Source organism: Microtus oregoni, unplaced genomic scaffold, assembly GCF_018167655.1.
Source record: "Microtus oregoni isolate MIOR12 unplaced genomic scaffold, Mior012 000032F_ref0000030, whole genome shotgun sequence".
Taxonomy (NCBI): Eukaryota; Metazoa; Chordata; class Mammalia; order Rodentia; family Cricetidae; genus Microtus; species Microtus oregoni.
Genome location: NW_024543091.1, coordinates 19,951,905 through 19,963,040, shown reverse-complemented (window position 1 = coordinate 19,963,040; position 11,136 = coordinate 19,951,905).

Below are 11,136 nucleotides of genomic sequence, written 5' to 3'. Positions count from 1 at the left end.
GTCAATTCTCCCACCCCACTATGTACTGTCTTATGCCTATGTACAATTGAATGTGCGTACAGCTAAAATCAAATGCATTATGGAAAGGGACCTGTTCAGTAGGAAAAAATGATTTTATGACCTGATCTGCCAATCAGAATAGAGAAGCACCTAAGCCACATCCCTTAGTAAAGCACATCTTCTTTTCCTTGACCCTCACAAGAAGAGGTGCCATGTAGTAACCTCATCTCCTGTTCGCTCTGTGGCCCACTGTTCTCCTGAAGTGTGTTTACTTCCAGTGTGTATTCGATTCCGTTGCTTTGTTTTAAATTCACGTTCCTTGTTACTTTTGCAAATCTATATGGACTTTTATTTTAGTTCCCCGAATAAGAAGCCAAGAATCTAGAAGCTCCCAATCTTGACCTGGACCAAGTATCAAGTTCAAATTCAGATGTCTGGCATCCTGTTTCTGGGTCTCTGTCAGACTCAGGGCCAGCAGATTATTTTTTTCAGCAGCGGTGGTTTGGTAGGAACTGGAAAGCCGAAAGTGAGTAGTGCCGTTGATTTCTGCTTTTGTAAAGATTTCTTTCTGGTGATAGGGAAGACCCTTTCCCTAAGACTTTCACGGGGCTCCTGTGTTGTCCTTACAAGTGCTTGTGATTTTGTTTGTTGCTTTCATGGGCCTTGCTAGTCCTCCAGAGAAATGCCTCCATCAGAGTTTTCTCCTAAGAACTTGTTTCACCTTGGCAACTCTAGCAAGAGAGGGGGTCAGACCTTTCTTAGGGCTTGAGGCAGAGGAAACTGACTGTTCCTTTTCTGGGGTCCCGTAGCTGGAGGAGGGAACTTCCCTCTCTGGGATGTTGGTAGGCAGAGTTCCAGAAGAGGCTGGTATTTTTAGCATGGCCTTCTTCTCTTCCCAGCACCTGCCATGCTGTGTAACCCAAGGGGCTGCTTAAATGCCAGGGAGATGACTGAGGACAAGGCAGCCTGAGCTAATGTCCTAAAATACCACCACCCAAGAGACAGTTTTCTAATGGGAGCCATTTCGTGTTCATTTCTTCCTAAACTACAGGGCCATCACAGCTCCTGGTTGGAAATAGCAGCTAGATAAGCCACCATTTGCTTCTCACTTCAATTTTCCCCTCCAGTGTTCACATTAACATAGAGTATCTGCATATTTCCCCAAAGCAAAGTCCTTTTCGATAGCCCTGAAAATGAGACAAGGCTCAACGGCAAAGGGCACAAACCTCCTTCCCATGGCAGGTTTAATTCATTGCCTTCTAAAGATGGTACAAGCTGGAATTGGGAGCGTGTTCTCATGAAGCCCAGGACATTTGTGGAGGACAGATGTGTCGCTGGTTACGCAGGGTAACGAGTGTCTCGGCATAGCTCTAACCTTGGGGGTTGACATCAGCCCATACCATCCAGAGCATTCCTTGGTGTCACAGTCAGTACAATGTGGGATGATGAATTCTCGGGCTGACCCAGCGTGGACCTGTGTAGACCAGACTAGTCTCAACTCACTATGTGGCTAGGGATGGTTTTTAACCTCTGATGTTCCCCTGCTCCCACCTCCTAAATTCTAGGATTATAAGGTATATGCCATCACCACACCCACTTTAATTTGATGCTAGGGATCGAAGCCGTGCTTCAGACTCACTCCACCAACTGAACTACAACCATACAGCTCTTCTCTGGCTCTTTTCAGTGCTTCCAAATGCTAGTATATAAAATGCCACTAGAATTAAGTTGAAAACTTGTTTTTGTTGTTGTTATTTTCCCCAAGACAGAATTTCTCGGCCTAATCCTGGTCGCCCTGGAACTTGCAGTGTAGACCAGGGCTGGCCTCTAACTCAGGGATCCTCCTGCCTCTGCCTCCGGGATGCTAGAATTAAAGGTGTGCACCACTGTGCCCAGATTTTCTTTCTTCCTTCCTTCCTTCCTTCCTTCCTTTCATTAAAAGAAGTGAACCAAAACTGAAATACTGGCTGAAACAGGCTCATCCCCTTTCAAGTTGTTAGCTCCATTTTGGTGCATGAAAAATGTAATCAACACATCATACACACATTGGTAAAATTTAGTCTAAAATAGTGTACATGATGGACATGCAATGTGTTTCACACATATGCATGATTATATACCACACAGAATAAAAACATGTTTGGAAGTTTGCAGAAGAATATGGTGACTAAATTCACTTCTCGTGGGAAGGAAGAAGGCAGAGGGAGGGGGTGATGAGAATCAGGTAGGAAATCAGTGATCAAAAGGGTATGAAACAATATCCTTAAAGTTTAAATGTTTTGGGTTTTTGCTGTTTTTTTTAAATTTTTTATTGTTTTTTATTGAGCTATATATTTTCTCCACTCCCCTCCCTTCCTTTCCCCTCCCTTGTTTTGTTTTTTGAAACAGGATCTCACTATGTAGCGGCCGCTCTCTGTCCTGGGTCAGAGCTCATCTGTGAGCTCCTGGTGGGTTTTCTCTATGGTATGATCATTGCTTGCTAAGCTGCTGGATTTTACCCCCTTGCAAGGACCAGTGACAAGCAGAAGAGACATCAAGAGCCCTGTCCCTGGGCATACCTGACCTAATGCTGGACCAACTTATACTAAAGCCCTTCTAGGTTAATCTGTCTGCCATTGAGGACAGTTCAGGGATTAATTTGGGGACATAGATGACATTTGGAGTCACCTAGGCAAGAGTCTGATGAGGGCCGGGCGATGGTGGCGCACGCCTTTAATCCCAGCATTCGGGAGGCAGAGGCAGGCGGATCTCTGTGAGTTCGAGACCAGCCTGGTCTACAAGAGCTAGTTCCAGGACAGGCTCCAAAACCACAGAGAAACCCTGTCTCGAAAAACCAAAAAAATAAGAGTCTGATGAGGGATTTCAAATGTCCCCCAACCTAGTATCTCCTGAATCTACAGATAAGAATACATTTTGTATAAAATTGTGTGCTGTATTAAGCATGGTCTAGAACCCACATCTGTAGTTTCCCCTCCATTGTTCATACGTGGGAAAGTGAACAGCAGATTGATTCTTTTAAGTAAACAGGCTCACTTGTTTTGACACAATGTTTCTGCAGCTAAAACCACATGTTAACAAAACCAAACGTTTCTTGCTTTACCCTTCACACAGAGGACTCAAGGGCAAACACCTTTGTACATTTTTGAAGTGTTAGATTTGACGACTTATTAGATGTGCCACATTGGTTGAGCCACTAAGTCTCTCAGAGCATCTGCTTCCTCACCTGAAAAATGGAGATAACACTAACATCCACACGACTGTGCCATTGTGATGTATCTGCAGATTCCTGCTTTTCTTTTTTATTGATTGTTTGGGGGACAGAACTTGGGATCTTGTGGATCTTAGACAAGCATTCTAGTAATGAACTATATCCCCAGGGTAATTTTGGTCATTTATTTGAATCAGATATATCTGCGTGTGGAGGTTAGGGAAGTAGAATAGCTAATTTCTTCTAGGACAGTGTCTGGTGGTTTATGAACACCTGATTTACTGGTTTACTTTTGAACCTTAAGAATGTTTTTGTTTGTTTGTCTATTTATTTATTTATTTATTTATTTATTTTAAACCAGGCATAGTCCCACACAATTCTAACCCCAGGACTTGAGAGGCAGAAGCAGGAAGATCTCTGAGTTAGAGGCCAGTCTTGTCTACAGAGTGAGTTCCAGGACAGTCAGTGCTGCACAGAGAAACCCTCTCTGGAAAAACAAGAAAACAACAAAAAAGAAAACAGATTTTTAATATTGTGTGTGCTTTTGCGTATGTGTGTAGGGATGTGCACGTGAGTCAGGTACCTGTGAAGGCCAGAGGAGGGTGTCTGATCACTTGGAGCTAGAGTTTTGAGCCACCTGACGTGGATGCTGAGATCAGAACTCAGGTACTCTGCAACAGCAGGACATGCTCTCCAGCCTCATACTTTTGAATCTTTTGCGAACATAAATCATACACAAGAAATACTTGTAGATCATTGAATCTCTAAATCTCAATTTACTAGACTCAACAGATTAAGTAAAATTAGCTCCCGGATCAAGAACCAGAACATTCCAGAAGCTCTCCTCATTCTATCTCTGCTAGAAGTGACCATTACGCCAAACAGCTTTTTCCTGTGTTTGAACTAAGCGAAGGCTTACGCTTGGTTTTGAGCGGTTAAACAGCTATGCATTTCTCTCTAAAATGCACCTTTGGTTAAGTCTCTGTCTGTCTTGGACAACCAGTTTAAGTATCAAGAAACTCACTCATGGTGCCAGGCACCATGCAATGAGGCAAAAGAAAGTCGGTGTCTTTTGTGGGATGTTATCTGTTTGTGTTTTTTTTTCCCCATGTGTCCCCTTGACCTGTGTCTCTATGAAACAAGATGGAAATTTCCAGACTCTTCTCTTTTCTGTCTAGGATTTCATCCTATCTCTGAAAGTGGGACTTCCTGGGTAAAGATCACAACAGAGGCCAGTGTTTCCTATGTCCAGTTCCAGAATTCCAGGAGAGAGTTCACAGGCCTGGCTTACTTCACCCTTCGGCACTGTCTGTGACTCAAGGGTTTGTACGTGTGATGTGGAAAGGCCCGGAGACCTATGCCTGGAATGAAGGAAAGCTGCTAAGAAAGGGGAAAGATGCAGCTTAAAGATTCTCAGGAGGAACTTGGGCCTCTGTGGGTTCCTTCCTTGGGTGGTTTATGGTGTCTTTGTCATTTCAATTGCAGATTCCCAAGCCAACAGCTCAGCCCACTTAGGGATCAAAACCAGAGTATTTGATCCCGAACAATCAGATAACAGGGGTCCTGGAGGCCTAGGGCTGCTGCACCCCATGCTGCCTTTGTGACCACCTTCGGGTCTGTAGCAACAGCAGCTGTGGCTTTTTCTTTCACTTATGGGGATTAGCTGCAATTTTTTTAAGTCACATGCTTTGCTGCTTCTCTCCCACTGCTCAGTCACTGCACAGACCTGGGCCCCGAAAACCAATTTCCTGGACGCAGAGACTCCAACTGCTTATGATGATGATGATGATTATTGCAGAGCAAGGGAATTTCTGCCCAGGTTCCAGAAGCCACACCCGTGGAGGACAGTTTGCAGCCGCATTTAAAGCCTGTGCAAGGCCAGGGCCAGAGAGAAGACTAGACCACTCGTCTAGTTCAGGTGCTGTTTATTTTTGTCTTTGTTTCTGAAACAGAGCCTCAAGGTGCCCAGGGTACCCTTAAACTTGCTATGAAGCCTAAGATGCCTGTAGACTTCTGATCCTCCTGCCTCCACCTCTGAACTGCTGGGATTACAGTCGTGCCCCACTGCGACAGGTTTATGTGGTGCTAGGGACAAAACCCAGGGCTTGGGACATGCTAGCGAAGCCCTTTACTAACTGAGCCACACCTCCAGCCCCGGACTCTGTGTATGTGTGGGGCCAGAGATGGGTGAGGGAGGGGGCTTAGTGCCATGTGCACACGAGCCCACTGAATCTTCGTGGCTAATCCAAGGGGAAGAACTCACCACCTTACTATGTGGTCATTTTATGCACACCATATATGGTGTTCAAGCCGAGGCAGAGAGAGAGGGCCAGCGTCTCATAAATCAAGCTGGCTCTTTCCTCTCTGTTATCTCTTTCCACCCTCATGAAACTGTTTTCACAGATGATTTTCTTGTGCCTCGCATTCCCAGTTTTTCCAGAGATGAGACACGGACTCAACTTTCTGACTCCTAACTTCTAAGGCCCGATTGTGAACAACGGGTAGAAGCAAAGAATGGTAAACACTGTTAGATGAACAGGCGAGATTCTGTGGCGTTTCAGAGAAAGTGGAGGTCATACACTCAGGAGAAAAACGGAGAAAGGCATGAAGGAGTAATCGGACAGATAAGGAAGAACACTCCAGGTGGGAGAACAACATGACCCCGAAACTGGGAGACGGTGGATCTTGGGGAAGTAGTCAAAGGTCATTTGATACACTGAAGAGACTCACAGACAGAATGGAAGATGAGTTTGAAAAGACCCTGGACATTTCCATGGGCTACAGCAACTTCCTCCTATGCAGTTGGGGCAGGTGGATGATAGGTTAACAACCCACGGTAGAAGCCGGGCGGTGGTGGCACACGCCTTTAATCCCAGCACTTGGGAGGCAGAGGCAGGCGGATCTCTGTGAGTTCGAGGCCAGCCTGGTCTACAAGAGCTAGTTCCAGGACAGGCTCCAAAGCTACAGAGAAACCCTGTCTCGAAAAACTAAAAAAAAAAAAAAAAAAAAAAAAAACAAAAAACAAAAAAACCAACAACACCACCAACAACAAAACAACCCACGGTAGAGAGGCCTGTGACTGGAGGAGAAGGGGTACCTACGGTCAGGAAAGGTGGAGGCAGCGGCCAAAGCCATATTCTTTATGAGAACTGGGGAGATCTAGCAAGCTTCTAAAAGAAGGAACAATAAAACCTTTACAGACCATAAAGAGTTAGGTGTCCCACTAACGTAGGGTCAGATTTCACACATTCGAATGTGTGTGTGTCCATCTGTCCATCCACCTGTGCTATGGTCTTTGCAGGTCAGGAAGAGTAGAAATGAGTCAGCCAGTGGGTGACAACTGAGCAAGAATGTCTCTGACCCCAGGTTGTTTTCTCACTTCCAGAGGCAAGGCTTGTCAGAGACTAGCTTCCCTTTGCTGGAGCCTCAGTTTTCTCATTTATCGAATGGGAGATCATAAGATCTACCACCCCAGATTTTTTTAAGAGTGCACCCCACACATTGGGACATCAGAACACAGTGACTGTAAAATGTCATTATTCTCTCGTGGATCACAAAGGCTTTGACAACTGGGGACACACACACACACACACACACACACACACACACACACCATGAACTTCTTGCTGAGCCAGGTGAATAGGGAATCTGCAGCCCCGCTTGATTTAATTGAGAAATGTTCACAGTGCTAACTATGCTTAGCCCAAGTGAAATGGGGAGAGCCACACCAGTGCCGTGGAGATGCTATGCTAGGGTTAGGTTTTGGATAGTCTGAGTGGTTTAAGAGGATCCTTGGCATTGAGGAGTTTATTAAAAGAGTTGTCAATACCATAGATAGAGAAACAGAGGGGCAACAGTACGGCAGAGGCTCTGGAGGAGAGTTCAGACCCTAGCAGCCCAGATAGACAGCATGGCAGCATCTCTGAGGGGCCTCTGTGGCAGGAGATGGAGATTTTCCTTACGCCTTTGAGGGCGGGAGATGTCCACAGCAAGAGCCTGCGGCCAGGCAGGAAGTAGAGAGCAGGATGTGATGTCCCGTTGATGCAAACTCACTTCCCAGCTGAGAGACATCATGGTATCAGCTGGTCTGATGGCTTGGGAGTCACAGACATAATGACCTTGTTGGGTGCCTGTCAGTTTCTGTGGGAGGAGGACTGAGGTTCTAACATTACATTCTTATGCCTAGTACCCGAACAATGCGTGGTGAGACTCAGGAGGTGGAGGTTGTTGGGGAGCCATCAGGGCCAGTTTGCATGATCTTTAGTTGATTGACTTTTTCTTGGAGAATTTACTTTTGGAATGAATGTCTGGGAAATCGAGGTCTTTGATTTATTTTTAAAATCAGATAATTCAGGGCTGGAGAGATGGCTCAGTAGTTAAGAGCACTGGCTACTCTTCCAGAGGACCTGGATTTAATTGCCAGCACCCACACGGTAGCTCACAGCCATTGGTAACTGTAGCTCCAGGGTATCCAGCTTAGCCTTTGTGAGCACACATATACACACGTAGGCAAAACACACACACACACACACACACACACACACACACACACACACACAGAGTTAGTACAAGCCTACAGGTAGTCTGCCCTGTTAGGAAGGAGCTTATTTCTTCCTGTGAGAGTATTTAGCTTTTGCAGGAGGTGAGGGTGTGTGGGGGCCATTGGGGGCCATGGGGGTCCCATCCTGGCTCTTTTATGATCGTTTGATTAGCCCTAGAGCCTCTATGTTAAGACTATCTTAGTCCAGTGCTGGAACAGTGCCTCGCACATAGCAGCCTAATAAATATTTATAATCAAGTGAACAATATGCTTTCAAGAAGTGTTGTTTTCTATTTGTTTGTTTTGGCTTAGTTTTGTTTTTTGTTTTTTGAGACAAGGTTTCTCTTGTTTAACAGCTCTGGCTGTCCTAGAACTTGTTTTGTAGACCAGACTATCCTCGAACTCACAGAGATCCGACTGTTTCTGCCTTCCGAGTGCTGAGATTAAAGGCATGTACCACCACCGCCTGGCCTCAAGAAATGTTTTATGTTATTTAAGCTTCTGTAAGGTTTCTGCCTTACAGAAAATCAATACCTACTTAGAGCACTCTTTTATTTTTTATGTCATTTATTTATTTGTTAACTTATTTTGAAGACAGGGTCTCACTATGTAGCTCTGGCTGGTCTGGAACTCATCATGTAGACCAAGCTAGCCTCGAACTTACAGAGATTCACCTGCCTCTACCTCCAGAGGGCTGGGATTTAAATGCTTACTTCCATTCCCAGTCCAACTCAATTCAGAGTATTCCTTAAACAGCAAAGACACATGCCTTCAGCAAAGCCCGGCTCACGGTCACACAACCCACCCCTGCCATCTTTACTTTGGGCATTATTTATCACGTAATCACGCCTTGGCCTTGTTTCACAAGCTGTTGTCTACATTCATTAGCGGAGCATCGACTCTCTGGAAGGGATGCTTGGGAGGCTGAGCCAACCCTCTAGCACAGTTTACAGGCCAGACTATTATGAACCCCCAGGCCTTCCAGAGAAATTCCTTATTATTTATTGATTTATTGATTGGCAAGTTCTCATGTAGCCCAGAATAGCCACAATTCATTATGTAGTAAAGAATGAACTTCTGATCCTTCTGCCTCTACCTCCCCAGTTCTGAGATTACAGGCCTGTGTCACCATACAGTGCTGGGGTTTGACTCTACCAACCGAACTACATCTACAGCCCAATTCCTAACTTTTTGTGCCAAGTGAAACCACCTGTGTGTGGCTTCATCCATCTGAGAGAATCAAGTTCTAGAACCATATGCTTCTGGTAGCATCCACAGCTGCTCAGGGCGGTGCGTTTGCAGGCATCCCTTCAAGGCAGCACGGGCTCTAGAAAGATGAGCCCTAGACCTGCAGCTGGCTCCCTTCAGCGCAAAGAAAAGTGGAGTGATAACCGCGGATATTTTCAGGTTACTTTGTTTTTAAGTTCGCCTCATGGGTGAATATTATAAATATTATTACTAAGGTAGTCAAGAATTTTTAATTACATTTATTTGTGTGTATGGTGTGTGTGTGTGTGTGTGTATGGTGTGTGTGTATGGTATGTGTGTAGTGTGTGTGTATGGTGTGTGTGTATGGTATGTGTGTAGTGTGTGTGTATGGTGTGTGTATGATATGTGTGTGTGTATGGTATGTGTGTGGTATGTGTGTATGGTGTGTGTATGGTATGTGTGTGGTGTGTGTGTATGGTGTGTGTATGGTATGTGTGTGTATGGTATGTGTGTGGTGTGTGTGTATGGTGTGTGTATGGTATGTGTGTGTATGGTATGTGTGTGGTGTGTGTGTGTCTGTGTGTGGGGTGTGTGTGTATGGGGTGTACGTGTATGGGGTGTGTGGTGTGTGTGTGTGTGGAGTGTGTGTATGGGGTGTACGTGTGTGTGTATATGTGTGTGGGGTGTGTATGGTGTGTGTGTATGGGGTACACGTGTGTGTGTGTATGGGGTGTATATGTGTGTGGGGTGTGTATGGTGTGTGTGTATAGGGTGTGTATGGGGTGTGTGGGGTATGTAGGGGAGTGTGTATATATGCTGTGTGTGTGTATGGGGTGTGTATGTGTATGGAGTGTGCATGTGTATGGGGGTGTATGGGGTGTGTGTGTATAGGGTGTATATGTGTGTGGGGTGTGTATGGTGTGTGTGTATGGGGTGTATATGTGTGTGGGGTGTGTATGGTGTGTGTGTATGGGGTGTATATGTGTGTGGGGTGTGTATGGTGTGTGTGTATATGGTGTGTGTATAGGGTGTGTATGGGGTGTATGGGGTATGTGAGGGAGTGTGTATATATGCTGTGTGTGTGTGTGTGTATGGGGTTTGTGTGTATGGGGTGTGTATGTGTATGGAGTGTGCATGTGTATGGGGGTGTATGGGGTGTGTGTGGAGGTCAGAGGATCATTTTCAGGAGTCGGTTCTCTCCTTTTATCAGGTCATCAGAGGCTTGAACTCTCTCTCTGGCTCTAACCTGGAAACATTTTAGCTCCAGAACTAAGTGAAAATTCAGGTAAAAAGTTCATACATTAAGAATGGATGAAATTTACAAATTATTATTATTTGAAACATGAAGTCTATGAAGCTCTGGCTGGCCTCTAACTCATAGGAATCCTTCCACCTCTGCCTTTCAAGTACTGACATTAAAACCATGTACTACCATGCCTAGCTAACAAATTATTTTGAAATCAAGAAACAGTTGTAACAGAAGAAATGTCAGTGCCAGGAAGCTTCCATTCATTAAGACAAAGGTGCATTTCGAAGATTAGAAACAGGGTCAATCTGCCACTGACGTCGTCACTAGAAGTATCTATCTCTGAGACAAGGCTTCCACTAGAAGACAAACGTCCCCTCAGAGCCTTGTGGTGCAGGGCTCTCAGCAGCTTAGCAGAGCAGGGAGGGGACCCAGGGAGTTGGAGCTGTTCTTGCAGGCTCAAGGCCACCCAGCACCACAAAGGCCCCAGATCACCCAGCCCCACCCCATGCAGGTAGGAGTTCTTAGGCACGAGCAAACAGAATGAGCGCCAGAAGAGACATTTGGTGTTTATTTAAGATCAGCGGCCGCCGTTCTCCTGCCCGCCCACCCACCCTTCTATCTGTCTTCTGCTTCAGAAAAGCCTTTGTCTTTGGATTAGCCCAACTGAAGTTATTTTTCTTACCATCTATATGGGGGAATTTCTCCTACTTTTTCAACAAGAAAATAGCTCATGGGCCAAAGGAACCATGAAAATGTTTAGTCTCCAGAAAGGCATGCAGACGCAGGCAGCGGCAGCCCTGTGGCTCAACTTTACATAGGAAACATTCTCTCTTGCTTTTCCCTGCCACACCAGCGCTCGGTGTGTGACCCCGTAATTCATGACAAATGTTCTGTGGGATGCTCGGAGACACTTACTGGGGTGGGACGCTG